The sequence below is a fragment of the Thalassophryne amazonica genome, chromosome 1 (genome assembly GCF_902500255.1).
Source record: "Thalassophryne amazonica chromosome 1, fThaAma1.1, whole genome shotgun sequence".
Taxonomy (NCBI): Eukaryota; Metazoa; Chordata; class Actinopteri; order Batrachoidiformes; family Batrachoididae; genus Thalassophryne; species Thalassophryne amazonica.
In genome coordinates, this window is record NC_047103.1 from 155865242 (window position 1) to 155887324 (window position 22083).

The 22083-nt window shown below is 41.6% G+C and overlaps 1 long non-coding RNA gene across 1 annotated transcript in view; it reads left to right on the top strand.

The window, feature by feature from the left end:
• LOC117516203 overlaps positions 1-4924 on the top strand; it is a 34189-nt gene extending 29265 nt beyond the window's left edge. Inside the window, exon 3 of the long non-coding RNA XR_004562330.1 lies at positions 4798-4924. This is a non-coding gene — a long non-coding RNA (uncharacterized LOC117516203). The remainder of the gene's footprint in view (positions 1-4797) is intronic.
• The last annotated feature ends 17159 nt before the right edge of the window (positions 4925-22083 follow it).

A 22083-nucleotide genomic window follows, 5' to 3' on the forward strand; every position in this document is an offset into this window, starting at 1 on the left:
ATGGCAGATTTGTGTTCAAAATAACAGCAGTGTGTTTAAAAAACTGAGTAAAGCTCAAAATCCTTGTAATACCTTTTATTTCCATACACGCAAATGCACACACATTTTATTTCAAATCAAAAGATGAAGAAAATGTATCAGGTTTGTTATTGCTTTACAGAAAGTGAAGAAAAAGTAATATTAGGCTGTTAAAAAAAAAAAAACATTGTCTGCATTTCTCTTTACAAACTCAAACATTTACTGTATAAACTGAAAAATGCTTGAAGATTTGTCTTTCCTGTCAATCACTGAACTAATATTTAGTTGTATAACCACTATTTCTGAGAACTGCTTCCCAAACTAGCAGTAAATAAAAGTATAAACCCTCACTGTTCTGGCATAATATGCTGGTAGATAATGCACGTCTTAGGCAAGGTGTGATAGCTGATTTCAAGAGAAAAACAGGATATTTCTTGGTGGATGAGGTATTTGTGAGCTGATGTTGGCAGCCTTGGTGCTGCCAGGATTAGAGGGTGGTCATCAAAGGATGCAGCTCGTGCTGGTGTTCGCCATGTGCTGTTTCACGCACTTGGAGCTGTTCTGAAGGTGAGTTTTATTTATGTTGTGAAGGCCTGGTGAACTAGTTGCCCTGTCATTCCTCCTACAGAGGTACATGGTGTCCATGTTATGACAGGGTATTACAGCTGTCACATCCATTCATTTGCATTGTGGGGTGCCGAGCCTGTGACACGCATCGACTTGCTGTGGGCTAGCAGTGTGGCATGGCGCACCTGCACGTTGTGTTACAGCTATGATGATCACATTATTTCATATACATTATCTAACCCATGGGAGGGAATAACATTGTATCTGTAATAAAAGGTTTATTGTGGGTATAATGGCCCGTTCAGATGTGCGCACTGCAGGTCTGAGATGTATTGACCCTCAGTGACACACGGTGCTTTCGTTTTGATTGTGCAGTGTTCACGTCAGGTTCACTTGATGAATGTATGCCACAAACATTGCGGCATTTGTCCTCTACTGTGATGGGGAGGTGTGTTCAGGCACGCTCCCCAACTGCTTCGACTTGCGTTTTCAAGCCCTGCAGACATTACGACTGCAATCAACTGCCGTTCCATATGTTTTGCACCACAAGTGTAGAGTGCATGTCCTCCAGCCACACAAATGTGCAGACTGCTGTCGAAATGCTGTACAAGGATTTCGAATGCACCTCGAATTTGCCCAAATGTGGGTCAAATCCTCATTCAGGCGGCATTCTGGCTCATTTATGCTCCAATGTGACAGGGGTCTAAGCATTGTATAAAATTTATTGATAGCCATCAGTCAATCATCTTCAACCGTTTATCTGGGATCGGGTCGTGGGGGCAACAGCTCCAGCAGGGGTCCCAAGACTTTCCTTTCCCAGACCACATTGACCATCCCCGAGGCGTTCCCAGGCCAGTGTGGAGATACAATCTTTCCACCTTGTCCTGGGTCTTCCACGGGGTCTCCTCCCAGATGGACGTGCCTGAAACACCTCCCTAGGGAGGTGTTCCGTATTTTGCTGTATCTTGCAAATTGTATGAGTATTGTATGCTTGTATCTTGTAACTGTATGCTTTATTTTGCTAAGTGTTGTATAAAATTTATTGATAAGATGCATAATAGTGATAATAATGTTGTAAGTGCAATGATCAATATGGGCCTTTTAGGCTCCCATTCCATAATTGGTGCTAACACGAGACATTTTGTATAAATTTCAGGGTGATAATAGTAATTTTTGTGCCTCTTTTCAGCATAATTTTGATGAAGCGATATTCAGACTTGCACAACAAATTATAGAAATGTGTGCAATGAGAGATAATTGTGAGATAAATTTGTTTAGCGAGCGAGATTGTACAGCTATAATTACAGGGTAAAGGTCTGGTGCTGTTTATAATGTTATTTCTTTTGTGTTTTATTCTATTTTATTGCACAACTTTGTTTTTTAAAGTTTGTGAATGAAGAAATACAAACTGTTAATACAACCATATCTAAGCTTTGGGTCAAAATTCTAACCTTGGCATGTGACCTTGATTTTGAACCAGTTCTTACCAACACTGAATTACATTCCAGATCAGATCAACTCTCCCTCTTCAACACACACACGCACAAAATAATACTGCTGCTTGTGCTTCTGCTGTGTATGGGTTGGTTACACGATCAGAGTTCAGGAATTAGACCCAAATCTAATCTTGGTTTACAAGGAAAAGGCACGGTGCTGTTTTTTTTTTATATTATTTATTTCTTTTCTGTTTTACTCTGTGTTGCATGGAATGGACAAACCTCTGGCTCCTGTGAACATGTATTCTAGCCCAGGACTGCATTCCAAAATTCCTCTGCATTTTTGATTTCATCTCACAATTCTTCTATTGGATTAAGGTCCTGGGACTGGGCTGGCCACTCCATAACCTTAATCTTGTTGGTCTGGAACAAACATGCTGCTCCCTTGCTGGTGTGTTTGGGGTTGTTTTCTTGTCAAAACACCAATTTCAGGGGCATTTCCTCTTCGGCATAATGCAACATGACCTCTTCAAATATTTAGACGTATTCAAATTGATCCATGATCTCTGTCTGGTATGTGATAAATAGGCCCAAACCACAGTATGAGAAACATCACCATGTCATGTTGCTTCACTGTCTTCACAGTGTACTGTGGCTTCAATTCAGCTTTTGGACAAACTGTGTGTGGCCCCTTGACCCAAAAAGAAGAATATTGCTTTCATCAGTCCACAAAATGTTGCACCTACAGTAGTGTTCAGAATAATAGTAGTGCTATGTGACATAACTTCATGGCTTAAAATATCCTAAATTATAAAGTTCTAAAATAATTCACCCCTCTGTCCAGTTGTTATGGAGGAGGAAACTATCTATAGAGACCAAAACCGTTTTTGTACCCGGTTGTAGACATGTTTAGTGCTGCTGTGAAGTTAGACATTTTAACATGGAGTCCTTTGGGACAGTTTTCTGTTTTGGACCCAGCCTCAAGCAGCCTGCACTTCCCCAAAGGCTTCATTTCACACGGTGTCAGGTTGCTTTTTGTCAGGGGTGCACCGTGTAGGTTTTCCTTGCTACCAATGATCTCAGCGGGTGATTTCTCACATGATCATGACTTCACGATGATGGGAGAAGCTTGCCTGTAAAACCACCTCCAATCATTTGATCCTGCTTGGTCCTTCATGGCACATCCATGGTCTAGATGCAGGATAAACAATATTCACACACACACACAATTTTAATGAAATATCTGCAGCCAGAACACACACTTTACTCTTATTTCAAACCAGGCACACACCCGAGATCTGATTCCATTAATTTATTACCTCCTCCAACAAAGTTGGCCAGAGGTTATGTTTTCACCACTAGTCATTTCTTTGCTTATCTGGTTGTTTGTGAACAGCCTGCAGCCCACAATTTTTCATATATCATTATAAAATTTTTACAGAGCATTCTTGTCCTGATAGGCAAGAACAGATTAAATTTTCAAAGTCAAAGTCAGGAAAACTCTTGGAAAATTGGAAAAAAAAAAAAATCCCTATCCTTTAACATTGAATGAATTTTCAAAATTCATAACTCTGTCAAAAAAGACAATTTCTTTCATATTTGAGAATGTTATAGAGAATGGTATGCTTTATCGACTGACAAAGTTTGATCCGGATTACAGATTTTGTAGCCATTTAAATTAAATATTGAAAATGCCATGTAATGTATATTTTACATTATATCTTAATCAAACATGCTCCATTCACTCTCGTATTTGATAGTGAGGTGCAGACTTGTACTCACTAAAGTTTGATCTGGATCTGATCCGGATTGTGGATTTTGTGGCCAGGTTACCAGGTCGTGAACACTGAGTTTCTGGTGAAGGTGGAGGAGTAGAAGCTGGATTTATATGTGGCTGCTGATTATGCACTGATGAGCGTCAGGTGAGGTGATCAGTTCCAAGGCATGCCACCTGGAAATATAGACACAGAGGGAAAACAGCAGAACCAACAGGAACGAGGGAAGCAGCCGAGGAACACCTGCAGCTCATCTCCTCGCAGCTGACGCTCCTGAGCTCCTGAGCCGGCTACTTAAACCCTGGCTCTGAGCTCAGTCTTTGTTCCATGACCCTGACCGGACAGATTCGGCTCTTCCGTGAGCCTTCCATGATGAATCCCTGTCTTTGACCATGCCAGATTCTACACGTCATCATTCCTGCCGCTTCCATGTGCTCTGACATCTGAGCTTCTCGTAGCTTCCTGGCCATCTCTAATTCCTGTATTAGAGCTCATTGATCCTTTTGTGTTTCCAAAAACTTACCTGCGCAGCTCCCATGCTGCTCTCTGCATGACATCACTTAGGAACTCATCTGCTCTCTGCCTCGGAAGCACACAGCTCTGCCCACGTTCAGTTACTTTCCTACATGTCTGTGAGATCCCGTTTTCACGCTGCTCCTGTTTGTGACTGTGCATGACTAAGAACTGTTTCCAAGAACTAATTCCAAGAACTGTATGAGCTCTGATACAGAACAGCTAAGAACTTTCCAAGTCCTTTCTAAAGTCAAGTCCTGCTTAATTGGAAGTACGTCACAAGATGTGCCGTACCTGACCTCTGACCTCTGAAGATAATTCATGAACTGTGAACAATTCATGAACAGAGAACCTTACTTCCTAGACACTGAACTTTATTCCTGGACCTGAGAACATTCCTGTTTAAGCCTTCAGTGAACTGTTTCTTGGTTAAGGATTCCAATGTTACAAGTGCAATCACTTACCTGTGTTCTCCTCCATCCTCCTAGTTCCTCGTCCTCGGCTCTCTGCGCTCCATGTGGCGCTGGCTCCAGCTCCATATACTCCAGGACTCCAGCTAGTTCTCAGACTCCCAAGTCTGGCCCTGTGTGCTCTGCGGCTCCCGAACCCCCACCACTATATGTGGGCCCAGTCTCGGCTCAGCAGGCTTTCTCCAGCTCAGCACAGTACTTTAAGTTATTTAGTGTTGTAAATAAAGCTCTTTTTGTTCACAACCTGTTCTGGTTCTTGCTCCCAGCATTTGAGTCCAGCACCTTGTGACGTTCCGGTTCCATCTGGACCACTAACCACAACACATTTTGCATTATAGTTCCATAAAAAGTGCCTCAATCACTCGCATTTCTGACACTGAGGTCCAAACTGGCACTCTCAATGATTTGACCCATACTGCAGATTTAGCGGAAATTTGATTTTAACAATGAAAAGTCCCTTTGAGCTATATTTTGTTATATTTTTGCTAATGAAAAGCCACTTCTAACAGGACTTTGACCTTGAAATTTTTTTCCCAAGTTTAAAATTTGTGGAATTGGAAACGAGTGTTGATGGAGATTTGCGCTCTATGAGCACAGTGCTTTAGTTTTCATTGTGTGGCCAAAGCATAGGCACTTGACAGTTTTTAGTATCCTGTTTTTCTTGTTGTTTAGTGTTGGCAAATTATACTGTATTTCTTGTCTTTCTGATGCCTGATTCTGTTTTTTTCTCTCTGTTTAAGGTGCAGGTGAAAACCCTCCTGTCCTGTGCACCAACAGCATTTCTTGTATATTTGGTTTGTGAATTGTTCACTAATTTGGGTCTGTAGCATGGTCCAAGCAGAGGATCACCCCTTTGAGTCTGGTCTGCTTGAGGTATCTTCCTCAGAGGGAGCTTTTCCTTACCACTGCTGCTCTGGGGGTTGTAAGGTTAGACCTTACTTGTGTGAAGTGCCTTGAGGCAACTCTGTTGTGATTTGGCGCTATATAAATGAAATGAAATGAAATAAAATAACAAAAACTGTGAAAAAGCTTTCTCTATTTGATTGTGCCATTCAGTATCAAGGCTTAACAGGTCATGAGCGCCACACAACTAACAGGTCCGCTTGTCTTAGTATCCTATCTAATATAGCTAGTCCAGCCCTGTCTCACGTTTTTTTTTTTTCATGCCCCATCATGAAAAACGCCTGCTTCGTATGACTTTTTTTTTTTTTTTGCTATTTATAATCTTCCCTTTCTCCTAACTTTAACCATAACCATGGGATTTTTTCATGGATCCTGTAAGTGTGTACTCTCCCCAACCGTATACCATGACCCCCCACAGACCCCCCTTTTTCACCCCACATTTTGTGCCCCATCACGAAATGAATTTGTGCCCCATTTACGAAAAACGCCCCATTTTTGTACCCCCATCACAAACCCATAGATTAATGTAGTTTTTGCAACCCAGTCCGATGAACTGCCGTGAGTCTGGGTTGAGCTAGTCCTGGGATTTGGTAAGGCTCACACCCACCCGCTGGGGCCAGATAACACATCCGGCTTTGGACATATGCTCCAGACATGGTCACTTCACACCCATCATGCAGCAGCTCGGACAGAAAACGGAACAGAAATTAATACCCAGAAGAAACAAATCCACCATAATAAGAATTTAATATTACAATGTGTATGTGGTTCCTCTGTGATACACTGGTCCTTTATGTAATAATCGTGTAGTGTGCGGCCGGCTACAATGCTGGGTTACTTCTGGAAGGCATCCTTCTCAGCAGCTAACTCATTTTTAAAGATCTTAGTCATGACTTGCTCCTTTTTAACCCTATAACACCCATGCATTTTTCAGTAGAATGCAGTAGATCTCACATGATCTACCAAACAGTTGAGCTGAACATTAAAGGGTGAAGTTTTCAGGTGGAGCGTATTTCTTACTGAAATTGTTTTCACTTTCACTGAAAGCTTTCTCTTTGTGGCTCAGAAGAGCTAAGGTCTCTATTGAAACTGTTGTACATTAATTATCCCTTTCTTCATTTGCTCTTTCACCCAGTCTTCAACGTGGGTTGCTTACTTAATATTTGTGATTTTTAAAAACCATGGCAGTGCTTCTTTTCAAAAAAAAAAAAAAAACAAAGAAAAAAATTTTTTTACTCTTTAAGGTTTTGCAGTCATTCTTTCTGTTTTTGTATGTGTTGCACACTAACATTTAAAAATAATACTGTGAATGGAAATGAATCATCACTGGCCTGTTGCTCAGCTGAAGACAAGATGATTCATAAAATCCAGTGATATTGTTTCAGGTGGGTAGGGCAGTCACATTTGGGATTTGCAACACAAATTTTATCTGCACATACAACATCAAAATTGGAAGGTGGATTTGTTTTTGCATGATATACTTTTAAGTTTTAGTTGACCAAAAGCATAAATAGTGCCTACATTAACAGACCGCACAGCCCAATGCACGTGTCATTTGTAGTTTCCACCTCTCATACTTGTGCGTTTAACACTGAGCACCTACATTGTCAAGCTACCTGTGAGTCCAAGGGTACGTTGGTCTATAAATGAGGTGTGATCAGTCCAGTGTCTCTCTGGTATTTACAGGATGGAACATTCAGACACATTTTACACCAGCTGACTCACAATGCATGTACACCCTGCTTGTATACACAATGAAACTGAATTCAAATAAAGTAAACACTAATGGAAAATATAAAACACCTAAACCTAATCATGTCTGGGAGCATGCACTGATGCTGCAAGACACCGCTTCCACGACACTACAGAGGCTTTTGGGGTCCCAGATGACAATGACCCAAGCAGACAACACTGAGACACCTATGTACTGGATGATGCCCATATGATGCACCATATGGCCAAAATGTCATAGGTGACATTCCCTCACCATGCAAGGGACACTCATCATCTGAGTATCCCAAAGTAACTCATTTAAAAAACCCATTCAACACAAAGTCATTCCAACGGTACCCAAGGATCCTCTGAATTGACCTAGTACCTAAGCCAGCGAGTTATTGCATTTTGTCATTGGTTAGCATCCAACAACCAAACAGGAAAGTAGGGAGCGCCAGGAACCTAAGGACTTGGATGTCATTCTTCTGCAAATGTAGCAGCTGCACTCTGCGTTGTGTTGTTATGACGCCGCCCATTCAATCCCCTCGGGACGCGAACTCACGATCTCCGGCATGGGAGTCGGACTCTCTAACCAGAAGGCCAAAACCCAGGGCTTTGGCCTTGTGACCAGAGAATCCTTTTGAGCTGTTGGGAGTGAGATTTACTAACTACATCTGCACAGCGACACCTGCTGGCCTCCGTTACACAAAGATATGGACATCGGTGGAGACCTCTGTCTAGCAACATCATGACTGTATAACTGGCCTGCCCAACCAGTCGATTGCGAGTTCCAGTCGAGCGCATGAAAAAAAAAATCTGTCACTGGACTCAAGAGGATGTAGTGCTGCTATAACAGACTGATGCAGCAGGTGGCAGCAATGCAACAATAAGGATGCCGGCTGCTATTAAACACCAGAGAAGAAAAGCTTTTCTTGTATGGTGGAGGATAAGAAACGAAAAATGATCATTTTCATCCTGGATTATTCATTTATTTGCATGGCAAATCCATCTGTCTTTTCTGCAATGTAAATGTGGCTTACTGAAGAAAGGGAATTTGGAGCATCATTTCAGATGATTCACAAGAAATACGATGCTAACTTCTAATGCTAACCCGGCTGAATCCCCTGTGATCACCCCAAAAAAAAAAATCCAGGAATTGAAAAGTTGGTGAGCAGCTCAATGATCCATAAATATGAAGAGTGATGAATCTGGTGAACAAGACTGCGGTGTTCTGTTCGGGCCAGGAGTCTGAGGGCACATTTATTCTGTTTGCAGTTGGAGGCGACCCATCTGCTGCACACAGACGTTAGTTGGTTCAGCAGAGGTAAATTTCTGAAATGGGCTTCTGCCTGAAATGAAAGAATTTCTGAAACATTCAAACCATGCTGAATATACACAGCTTTTGGATTTGAAAGCTATCAAGCAGCTGCAACAGTGTGACCTGCAGAACTTTCCACACATGGACACTGAACTTAAGCAGCAGGACAAAGACCGTGGAGCCTGAGGGTGCACATTATGATGATCACGTGCAGCGTATCTTGTCAGCATTTGACAGGCGCTTTCCTGACTTTGCATCCAAAGAGCCTGTTGTCAGTTTTCTCTGTTTTCCATTTGGGGAAAATATAGATGTGGACTGTATATCGTCCAAAGTGGCGTCACTCTTCAACATGGATCCTCACATTGAAAAATGACATTGAGCTCAAATACAGAGCAACACCTGACATGAATGTCCAAATCTGGAATCTAATGCAGACAGAGAGTGTCTGTGTGCCTGCTTACGGCTGCACTCAGCTCCTACTGTCCGGACTATGAGAAACCAGCTTCCTCCTTTTGGGGCCAGAAGGCCCACTAAGGTAGGCACCAGCTTTTTCAAGTTGAGTCCAGTTCTAGGCCTACTTGTGCTTATTCTTTTCCACCATACACATTTACTTCAATGATGCATTATTATTGTTAAAACCTGCCAGAAAATTGTGTTATTATATTGGTGCACAGTATACTGTGGGTACGCTGTGGCGTTCAATATGGTTTGGTAAATCTCGATATACTGTCAACTTTAAAAGTAGATCTCGGTTCAAAAAAGGTTGGGCACCCCTGCTGTATAAGCTCTTCCCAGGCATCTCCCGACCTCACAGGTGGAGAACCCACAGGCATGAATGTCACTGCCGTGGTAAGTGAATGTCTGTACAACTTCAACGCTTTTGCTGTACTTACCTGAGGACCTGCCACACCATATCTTCTAAACATATTTCTTCTATAAATGCTCATATATTGCAACTGGACTTTTTTTTAAATGTGTTATATGAAGTATGACCATGCTTCAGATGTATTTCAGGATTTGTTTCCGCTTCTGCTCCTTTCTCTTCTCTCAGCGTGGATCTGTCTCTGGAATCACAGCTAATGAGCTATTGATTTACCACAAAGTGGCAAACAGTGTTTTGTTCATAACATTATCTTGTAATTAATGCACCTTTTTGTCAAGCGTTTAGTTCAAGCTTTCAAACATAGCCACAGTAAAAGCATTTGGACCTGGCTGACAGACTCCAGTCAGGGTGCACAAACGTCATAATTTTCAGTTAAACAGAATGAAGTAAATCCTACTTTGGTTCTGAGACCCATTGGAGCCAGTTCTTACCTTGGATTCTTGAGCATTTAATGAATGAGAGTCTATGATTTCACCTGGATGATGCACCGGTCCGTCAAAAGTTACTTCCTCAGCCAAGGCTAGTACGTATTTTCTGCTGATGAAGCATCTTATCCAAAGATCAAGACATGTACCGTGACTGGGAATCAAACCCAGTAATGTTTCTGGCTCTTGGCATCATTTTGATGAAGCGGTATTCGGACTTTCACAACAAATTATAGAAATGTGAGCAAAGAGAGATAATTGTGTGATAAATTTGCTCAGCGAGCCAGAATGTACAGCTATAATTTCATACCTGTGTACAGGGTAAAGGTCTGCTGCTGTTTATAATGTTATTTATTTCTTTTCTGTTTTATTCTATTTTATTGCAAAACTTTGCTTTTAAAGTTTGTGAATAAAGAAATACAATCTGTAAATACACCCATATCTAAGCTTTGGGTCAAATTATAACCTTGGCATGTGACCTTGACTTTGGACCAATTCTTACCAATACTGAATTACACTGACCTTGGCTGACCCTCAACTCTTCTACCAATTTTGTTCCAAATCTGATCAACTCTTCAACACACACATACACACACATGAACATAATACTGCTGCTTGTGCTCCTTCTGTGTATGGCTTTGGTTACATGATCAGAGTCCAGGAATTAGACCCAAATCTAATCTTGGCCTGACAGGTCTTTCTGGAGGAAAAGCAGAATGTAAGTGTCTGATGAAGGGCTGGTTCTACTTTTTCTACTTCTTCCTGACCAATCACATGCCATTTAGTGCTGCAAACCCTAATCTTGTCATCTCCGGTCCACTGTAAATATAATTACTATTGCAGGATGGTAAAAGTTCATGACACTTTGCAATTTAGCAGTGGAAAGAAGCATCATGCCCCCACAAAACAGGTACTGAATATGATACCAGTCCCTGTAGCAGAAAAACCCCATATTCCAAAGCAGATCGGTTTTGTTTCGACCGCCAAGCATTTCAGACATTTTTTCCTCTAGTCGCTGTTCTTGGTACCTGCCTATTTTCCCCCCAGATGTAGCTCCAGAGTTTGACATTTCGTCTTTTGTTGAGAAAAAAGAAATGTGTCCCTCCACCCCCATCTGTGGAATTGATCAATGAGAAATAAAGATCCTTTTCCTGCTGCCTGAATGCCTCACTCATAAATATCAACTGTACTCAAAACTCAGCAGCTCAGCACCATATGGAGTCGGGAACACAAACAAGCTGCTCTCTTTTGCTGCCTCCCTGAAAATATACATATTGATCAGAAGCACCTACTTACAAAGCATCACAGAGCATCAGCATGATCCAGCTCTGATTTATTTACTACCTATCAACCCACCCGCAGGATACCTTGTCATCTCCTTCATTTGAAATTAAACACCTTGGAGCAGAACCTTCTGTCTCCGCTTTCTTTCACTAACGTCCCTGCAGTCTATCATCGGCTCACGTCTCGTCCATCCAGTTTTGAAGTTCATAAACTGTGACGCAAAGGATGGCTGATCTGATGGTCATTGCAGCCGAGGCAGAAAGGATGCAGTCAATAAACCCACAGAGTGAGATGCTGGTGCACATTTTGCAGACACACATTAAAGCAGGATTGTAAAATCATGCAGCCATGCCATTTTAGCTTTTGCTTTCTTTATGCCAAGTGTGTCTTTTCAGGGGGCCACTTCCAGCATTACCTGTAAAATGATGACAGAAGTGTATAATGCATCCATATATATATATATGTGTGTGTGTGTATAGTGTATTTAATATTTTGAGCAACAAAATATTTGTAATTGAGGACCTCCTTATTGAAATAGCATGTAATCAAACTGAACAAAAGCCACTCAAAGCTGTCTGTTGATGTTTGAGTCTGTTTTATGATTGCTGCCAACAATTTTGTATTGGCCTGTACCACCTGGAGTCATTTCTGTGTGCACTTCTGAAAATTCTGATTGCATCGTTCTCTGTTGGCATAATGTGTACAAAATACTCATCTCAAGTAATGCAAATTTTCATTTCACCATTTTGAAGTGAAAATACTGGCTGATGCTCCACACCATGATATAAATGTACAAATAAATATACATATGTCTGCAATAGTGTCTTGACAATGTATGACTTCTTCATATGACGTCTGTGTCACATTCTGTATACACTGAACCCAAAATGCAGGTAAGGCAAAAGGTGGTTATTTTTACCAGGCAATGCATTTCAGTAAAAAACAAAGCAGTTCAAAAATCAAAGGCGGGAACTGTCAGGAAAGATGACTTTAAGCTTGCTTTCAGCTTGTTTTCATCTTGGAATATAATACGTGCCATGGGATTAATATACATGCTGTTGGATTAAACTGCACAGTGTTTGGTACCTTACAGAAGTAAGTGAGGTCATACAGGACTTTTCCATTATAAATGGGGAGGCCCACGGAATGAACTCATTGGTGAAGACGATGGAATATGTCTAAGAATGATTCTAACATGACAAGTATGATCAAATGAAGTATTAATGTGTTAAAATTAAGAGTTGATTAGAAAAAGTATGTTACAGATAAGTGAAATGAATGATTATATGAGTTGTTTTTCATAAAGAGTGCAGAGTCAGAGAAAAAAGGAAGTGAAGAAGATGTCGCAAGCAGGGCAAGAAGAGCTGATGTTAAACAACTGATCAAATGATTAAAATGTTAGTAAGATATTAAATGAATAATAAGGAATGAAAATGTTTGTATATGATCATATGAATTGTTTTTATGTGAAAGAAAGTTGTAATGAAATGATTGAATATGATTGATGTGATTCTAAAGAAATGATTTAAAAGAATGAATTCTCAAAAAAGCTGAAGTGTTAACAGAAAGGAACTTGAGCAATAAGTTACTGGTAAGGAGCTGCAAAGATTTCCAGTAAGTGGAAGGAGAAGGGAGGAGGTTTTGAGTCAACAGCGTCCCCATGGTAACCAAAGATCATCTGAAGACAACAAGAGTCAAGCACATATATAAACTGTGAAACACCAGAAAACGGGGTTATTCTTCCAGGGAGAGGTGCTGTTGCCACTTCTCCCCTGCTACGAGGAAATCACAAGACTTGACCATCTTGTGAGCATCAATTGGAATCATGGAGTGAGAGGATTGGAGCCATAAAGATCGTTTGAGAGAGTTTTCAACTCCCACTCAGGCCGTCCAGTCACGGAGTAGCAGAACATTGGAGAATAATCACTGGCCTTAAGTCTGAGTGGGGAATGTTCAACGATTTCTCTTTCAAGGAACATCACAGCATACCAGAATGGATTAGATCAACTTTTGGTTGATTGAAGAAGGAATAAACTCTTATGTGGATTAACTTCCTGAAGGATTACAACATCACACAAGGATCGTGGTCAGCTAACGATTAACAGCTGATGAAGAGGAAAACAAGTTCATCGAGCTGGGGACCCTAACCTCAAAAACCTCCTTCCCTCACTCCTAGAAAAAATTGTTAAAAAGTCAATCCAGTCCCAGTCAAAGTAAGATCAGTTAGAATTATTGAATTAAAAACAAAAATCTCTGCCAATCATTATTCTAATTATACTTGAATTACTGTTGTGAAATTATCACCATATAATCTATGTTGATTATGTTATTGGCACTTGCAAAACCTGCAATAAATTTCCAAGCATGCAGTTAAAGTGTTAAGGCTCAGACATTGGATTATTGATGCTTCTTAAGGTGTAAAAGTTAAAGTTTATTGGGTGTACAACATCAAAAAGGCTCTAAAAGGTTAGTCTGGTTTTTTAATGAAAATAACACATCCTGGGGACTCGCTGTACGAGTCACTAAATTCAAAATCTAGCAACATTCCAAGAGCCCTGATCCATAAGAGGAGAGCTGCCGTTAACGGGCGTGGCCGGTTCGTATCCTGGTTCCAGAGAAGGCTATTCGCCCGGGGTGCGAGATCAGCGTCAGCGGGGTGGACGTCCGGATGGAGGCAGTGAGCAGCTAGACGAATCTCCTCGCCACCAGCTTGAACAGCCTTTGTGCAGCCCTGCTGGGTAATACCCGTGGAGACACGAAGGTCGGACCCCAGAGACGGAGAGCTGGTTTTGTACACAAACACACTCATCGGAGGGTGAGCGTGTGCCGTGTACCTAAAAAAGCGGGATCTGACAGAACACAGAGCCGAAGATAAATTGAGGAAATATACTGAGACAGAGGAAAGCAGGATGAGGAAAACAGACATCAGGAACCAAAACACAAGAAACCAAAACAATCCAGCAACCAAAGGGGGAACAGTGATGAATTTAAATAGTGACATGTAAAGAGGAGACAAGACAAGTGACATGGCCATACCTACAAACACACAGACGCAGACTAACAAACCCAGTGAAACATCAAACTACTACGAACCCAGGGTGAGTACAAATTAAACCTGAAATAACATACTCAAAAACTTGATGGAGAACTCAACCAAATATCAGTGCCAAAAAACCAAAGCAGAACTCAAAAAATGACAAAAACAAAGGTAAGGTCACCAAAAGTGACCAAGGTATGCTCCTTTCTCTGCCCCTGACCAAGACAGCGTCTCTAGATCTGGAATCGTTTCCTGGGCACCGGACAGTGGCTGCCCACTGCTCTTAATGGTTGGATTGTGTCTAGCTGTAATTAGCAGGGTTGGGAGGGTTACTTTAAAAATGTATTCCGATACAGTTAAGAGTCACCTGTTGAAAAATGTAGTCAGTAACATAATCCAAGTACCATAATAAAGTAATGTAATTTGATTACTTTCAGTTACTTCTGGATTACTCCAATATCAAATATGCTAATACAGACAAAAGAAACTAAATAGAAATAGTCTTGACCACATAGTACAGTTTATTAAGCAAAAATAAAAGTTTGTTTTACATGGCATGCTTTGTTTTACTTCACATTATGAATTAAGAGCACCACAATATTGTTTTAAACACACCCAGTGTTCACCTTCTAAATTTTCAACAAAAAAATGGCAAACAAATGAAGGATAATGAAAACTCAGGCGTGTGCGGATGAATTTGCAATTAAAAGTGGCTTGCAGAACAATATACAAAACAAAAAAATTCTGCTACTTGTTCAGTAAACATAAAATTATTTTACTTTAGTCTTTCACATGGCATTCGCACCATGTTTCAACATATCAGTCCACTTATTGAACTTTCAAAATAAGAACAACAGTATAATGAAAACCATTAAGTAAATGCTGTCAGTAAGGAGGCATGGATCGCCATTTTAATTCTGGGCAAGTTAGTGATTTGCGTGCATAGAAGTTCAAGAAACAGGTGGAATATGTCAGAAAGCTGCGGAGGAACAAGGGAGACAATATTTCCTTCCATAAGTAAGTGGTTTTGGTCCGTGATATTTATATTATAACAGCTGTATGTCTCCTGCCGTGTTGCCGAATGACACGGACCATTAACTCTTCACTTATGTCTAGGTGATATTTTCCACTGCTAGACCAATGTCTAGTTAAAATACTTGTCGTTAGTGATTAAAATTGTTCGACAAGACTGGGGATTTTTTTTTTTAATTTATTTGCACCTTAAAATAATGAGATTATAATGACCCGCGCTGTGCCGCTCACAGTCACACACACACATAGAGATGTGTACACACACCACTGACTTCATGAATGAAACTCGGTCAATAAAGGATAATTGTGTAAAAATATAATATACTGTATATAAATGTATTGTAATGGTTTTAGGAGCTGCGTTGAACAGCAGCTGCAGCAGGACGCCTCAGCTCAGCAGCTTGAACAGCGCAGATCCATGTAACTTTCAACATTAATATTTGGGAATGTGTGTGTCAGAGTAAGTTTAATACTTTACTGACATAATTTAATGTAATTTAATTTTACTGGCTCGATATCCAGGTCAAAATGGCATTTTTAACACATATTTTGTGAGCATTTTTCTGAGTGTGTTCAGTCGCGAATCTCCATTGAAAATGTATCAACATCCGGGTACTTCATCAATATTTTGCCCGGTTAGGAGGCGTCATATCGCTGTCCATGAAGGGACGTTTTCATTTCAAAGAAAAAAAATATATACAGATAATATTATAAAATGCATTAAAATTGTAATCCTGCGAACTAATCCCCATTTTTACTAAATATACCTGTAATCTGAATACGTCTTTTTTTCTGTAACTGTAGCGGAATACAGTTACCTTTTTTTTGTATCCTAATTACGTAACGCCGTTACATGTATTCCTTTACTCCCCAAGCCTGGTAATTAGGATGCATTAAATGCAAAGGACAAATTTCACTGTATGTATGTATGTATGTATGTACAATGACATTAAAGACCCTTCCTTCAAAAGCAACAATATTTAACAAATGGGAGACAACACAGGGTTGAACACAAGTCTGACTTCAACGTGAAGATCTTTATCCCAGTCAATCACAAATATTTTGCTGATCAAAATATCAAATACACTATATATATATATATATATATATATATATATATATATATATATATATATATATATATATATATATATATATATATATATATATATATATATATAAAGGATCATGAAATAATATTAAGAGTACATGTATAGAAGAACACAATTTCAGAAGCAAACTTTCATTCAGTGTTCATCTGCTGTTCACTTTTTATTTTTTATTATTTTTTATCCAAGGCAAGCTTTTATTTTGACATTGTCTTTGACTTAGACTATGTCATTCCTTGTAACATAATAATTGTGTACAACATAAAACCTGTGGAAATCTGTATTCAGGACTTTACCACATGGCCTTACGGGGAGGCTGCTCAGACATAATGATTTTGATAGAGACCAGACCTCATGTAGAGTGAATGAAGGAAAAAAAATGTTCATTTGACCTCAATATATTCCTCTCGGCAACTGAAAATTGCTTTTGCTTTGCTCTTTTCACATGTTATCTTTTTGCCAATCACAAAGAGTCACAAAGATCCACTGAGTGTCCCCCACGTCTGTGCGCAGTCAGCGCTGCTGTCGAGCTCAGATCGTGCTTAAGAGCGTGATACATGTGCCAGCTCAGCAGCTGTCATCCAAAAGCGACGAAGGCTATGGCACGAGGAGAAATCTTTTCTCGCTTGACACCTCTCAAGCGGCAAGAATTGCAAAATAGTGTGGACAGGCAGAATGGTCCAGTGGGTAAAGACTTTTGTCACTCAGTGAGAGACCCGGGCTCAAAGTGTCCACCTTACTGAAGGGTCCCTGAGCAAGACACTGAATGTAGAACCACAAATTGGTTGCTAACAACTACTAAGTTCCTTTCACTCCAGTTTTTGTCTTTATTCTCTCAGCCAAAGTTATGTCTCTGGTGTGTATTTGTATTCTAATTTTGCAGCATGGCCTCCAACCTTCTTATTACACACTGTAGTGTATGCAGGCGTATGTCTAAAAGTTTTGAACTGGTTTGGACCACACTTGGTGGAATGTTTGAAGGTCAGCCAAGTACAACAATTTGATTTTTGGAAAAAAAAAAAAAGTGTTACAAGTCAAAGGCTATAGTCAAAAATTTGGCACACTTTTTTATCGGGGATTTCTGGAATGAATGTTTTGAGACATTGCCAAAGATACACCTATGGTTATGATAAAACTCATTTAGAATGGTGGGGTGGTTGCCTCGCAGCAAGAAGGTCTGGGTTCAAACCCACCTACGCCTGTGTCCCCAAGGACAGCTCGATTTCTGTCAGGAAGGAGGGAATCTGGTTGAAAACAAAAACAGTATCCAAATCCATGTAGGATCCCCTGTGGTGAGCCCAAGGGGGGAAGGAGCAGTTGATTATTTCAAAGAATTGGTTACAATTACACCTATAACAAAGGTGTAACTGTAACTCCAACTCCAAACCTCCTGGTACAACCATAACTAATTAACTGCTAATGTGCTCAGCCAGTCAAAATCAAGAAAACACCAGACTTGACCAGTCAACTGTAGTTCCAGTAGGCACACATGGAAAACATGCAGGACAGGTGACCTCCAGAAGTCAGGTGACTCCTTGATTGGAAAGGCTTGGCAATAGACCCCAGTGCAGAGAACCACAACAGGAGATGAGTAAAAACTTGTTAATTCTTCACAAAAATGCACAGTTGTAGTTATGTAGTAACAGGCTTGGCGGTCCTGGAGGCGGGCCGACCGGGCGGCATTGCGGGGGGGGTGTCATGACCGTATGGGGAAGAAAAAAAACAAAACAAAACAAAAAACCGGGGGGGGGGTTGTCCTGACGGGGGGGTTCGTGGTTACAACGGGCTCAACTTTTGTTCGGAATCAGCTTCTTATCACTGGTAACAATGCGGCTTTCCTCTCACCCATTCAGCAGCTTCACAGTGCTTTAAACAGTGTGGACGCTGAGCGTCCACAGACTTCAATAGTGACACAAAGCATGCAGCGAAACGAGACGAGTCATTGGATAAATGCTGGGCTTTGTCCTGCCCATCGGATGCTCAGCGTGTCTGGGGGACTATGGGGCAGTGGGCTGGCCTCGGCCGGCCCGGACGCTCAGCTTCTGCATGATGATTGGATGATCTGTCTGAGGCTGAATCCCTTTTTGATTGACAGCGAAATGAGCGAATCAGCGATCTTTTGGTGTAAACATCCGTGGGAGCATTTTTTAATTTTCATTCTGTTCTGAGTTGAACCGGAGACTTTCCTAATCATCTTAGCGGCATTTTCTTTGTTAAAAATGACTAGCGACAAATCCAGCTTCTGTTTCTGGTGGGTTTTTTTTGTAGCTGCTTGTGTTTGGAGACTGACTTCTATCACTCTTTCTGACTTCTATCGCAGTTTCTGTCCCTACCGAGCAGCGGGTGCTGCTGAGCTCCTCCACCGTCACAAAGCACTCACAGGCGGACAAACTTCACACTAGCCTCGCATCAGTCCCAGCTAGCGAGCTAGCTAGGTAGCAAGCAGCACATAATGGCAGACAATTTGAATGTTGTGGACCGGATTTTGGCGAAGCCATTTGATAGTCTTCCTTACGATGAAGCCATGGCTGCTGTCATGGCTTCAGCTCTCAATGGTTTGCAGGCCAAAGTTAAAGCAATAGCCCCCAGTGCAATGTTTGTGCATTGCTATGCACACAGACTGAATCTGGTTCTGTCTCAGGGGGCGAAATGCTTATCTGAGTGCAGAATATTTTTTGCATCACTCTCTGGGTTTGCCACATTTTTCTCAAAATCCACAAAGAGGATGTCTTTTCTTGAGTCTGCAGGCTGCTCAAGGTTGCCCAGAAATGCTCCTACTTGATGGAATTTCACATCACGGATAGTGAGCACTGTGGCAAACAATTATGATGCCCTCCTGCAAACTTTTGAGATGATCATTGCAGATAATCCATGATGACACATTAGACTGTGCCAATTTCTTTGTGTTTGTTATTGCAGTAGACATTAAAACCGGAAATTTGTTCTTGAAAATAGCTGTTATATAGTTAATTTGTGGGCTTGTGGGTGTTCTGGACGAAGTTAGTGTTTTCATGGGTGGTGGGGCGGAGGTGGTGGCCATGTTAGTGTGCGCGGGGGGGGGGGGGGGGGGGGGGGGTGCGCACGCAGGGGGTTTCGCCCGGGGAGTAAATCACTCTAGGACCGCCACTGGGCTTGGACTTAGACAGGCAATAGGTCAAGCATATGGGACACCACTCCAACAGGTAACAGTCTTTCTAAGGGCCCCTTCACACATAGTGCGAAGTTTGGTCAATGTCTGGTTGATTATGGTGAAACAGCGCGAAACAGTTGAAAATTAACGCAACACAAAACATCGTGCTGATGGGCAGGCGTACACAAACCCGGTGCGCGAGTTCATGCACGTGCCGGTGTCTTTCAAGCAGGAACAGTGCCAGGTGCAGCACATGATGCCATTTATGTGGAAGAAATAAAAACCAGCTGGTACGTGTGGAACCACATCACGCCACTTATGTGGAATAAATAATTTTTTAATTTTCAATTTATTTTCATTTATATAGCACCAAATCACAAGAGAGTTGCCTCAAAGCGCTTCACACAGGTAAGGTCTAACCTTACCAACCCCCAGAGCAACAGTGGTAAGGAAAAACTCCCTCTGAGGAAGAAACCTCAAGCAGACCAAACTCAAAAGGGTGACCCTCTGCTTGGGCCATGCTACAAACATAAATTACAGAACAATTCACAGAACAATTCACGGACGAATATACAAGAAATGCTATTGGCGCACAGGACAGGAGGATCGCCAACATGAATACAGCTCCCATCTCTGGATGGAGCTGCACCTTAAACAGAGAGAAAAAAACAGAATCAGGCATCAGAAAGACAAAAAAAATACTGTATAATTTGCCAGCATTAAACAACAAGAAAACAGAGAAATACTAAGGTGATTGCCGGCCACTAGCCCTAAACTTCACTAAAACACCCAGAATTTAGGTAAAGTTGAGGCCGCAGCCCGCTCTAATTACTAATAAATGAATTAAAAGAGTAAAAAGCGTAAAACAAAACTGAACCAGTATGCTAGCCATATGAAAGGGAAAATAAGTGCGCCTTAAGTCTGGACTTGAAAGTCTCCACAGAATCTGACTGTTTTATTGACGCAGGGAGATCATTCCACAGAACAGGGGCACAATAAGAGAAAGCTCTGTGACCCGCAGACTTCTTATTCACCTGGGGGACACAAAGTAGTCCTGCACCCTGAGAACGTAAAGCCCAGGCCGGTACGTAAGGTTTAATTAGGTCAGCTAGGTAGGGAGGTGCCAGTCCATGAATAATTTTATAGGTTAGTAGCAGAACCTTAAAATCTGATCTCACTGGGACAGGAAGCCAGTGAAGGTGTTGTGAAAGTGTAGGAACATGGACCCACAACAGGGGGCGCAAATGAACGGACAATGGAGGTAGCCAAATAACAACACTTTACTGTTGTGACAAAAAGCACAACAAACACAACAGATTACAACAATAGACAAGAAGTCAATTCACACAATGTGTCACGTGGGCAGGCTCGAAGATAAGAGACGTCTGTCCAAAGCAGAACCGGAACCACACGATTTCCTCCGCCACCGAACCCCGGGAATACTGGAGCCGCCAAGTCCCGAACTCCCAGGTGGCCACTGCCTCTGCGTGTCGGATCTGGTACTGCTGGCGAGGAACAAAAACAGTTAAAGGTGGGTGCGTGTGCACCCAGCAACCCGTATGGCGGGAAAACCACCTCCTCCTCTCGTCGGAAGAATGTCTGCTATTTCACGCACAAAAATAACAAAGTGTTAATGTTGACAAAAGACAACACAGTCAGCTGAGAACAGTACCTTCAAGGTAGAGCGATATCTCGGCAAAGAGGTGGAGATGTCGTCCTGCTGATATACCACTGCTGATCAGATGATTGGTGACAGCTGTCATAGGCGATAAGTGACAGCTGTCACCCCGGCTGCTCCTGTGAGGCGGCAGCGCCCTCTGGTGCCTGGAGCCCGCACTCCAGACAGGGCGCCCTCTGGTGGTGATGGGCCAGCAGTACCTCCTCTTCAGCGGCCCACACAACAGAAGGGATGCCAAAATGGGTGTAATGTGGTCAAACTTTCTGCTTCGTGTCAAAAGTCTGGCTGCAGCATTTTGAACCAATTGGAGACCCCTAATGCAAAATAGAACATTGCAGTAGTCCAATCTATAAGAGATAAATGCATGGATCAGGGTCTCTGCATCAGCCATAGACAGGATGGGACGAATCTTCGCTATATTTCGCAGGTGGAAGAAAGCAGTCCTAGTAATATTTGTAATGTGGAGGCCAAAGGACAACGAAGGATCAAAAATTACCCCAAGCTTCTTCACTTTGTCAGTGTGATGTATGACACACGAGCCGAGGCTGAGTGTTAACTGGTCAAATTGATGCCGATGTCTCACTGGACCAAGAACCATCATTTTAGTCTTATCAGAGTTTAAAAGTAGGAAGTTTCTATACATCCAACTTCTCACTGCTGCAAGGCAATCTTCTAAGGATTTTATGTGAACGAGATTACCAGCAGTTATCGGCATGTATAACTGAGTATCATCTGCATAGCAGTGAAAGGTAATTCCAAAACGCCGCAATATGTGCCCAAGAGGTGCTATAT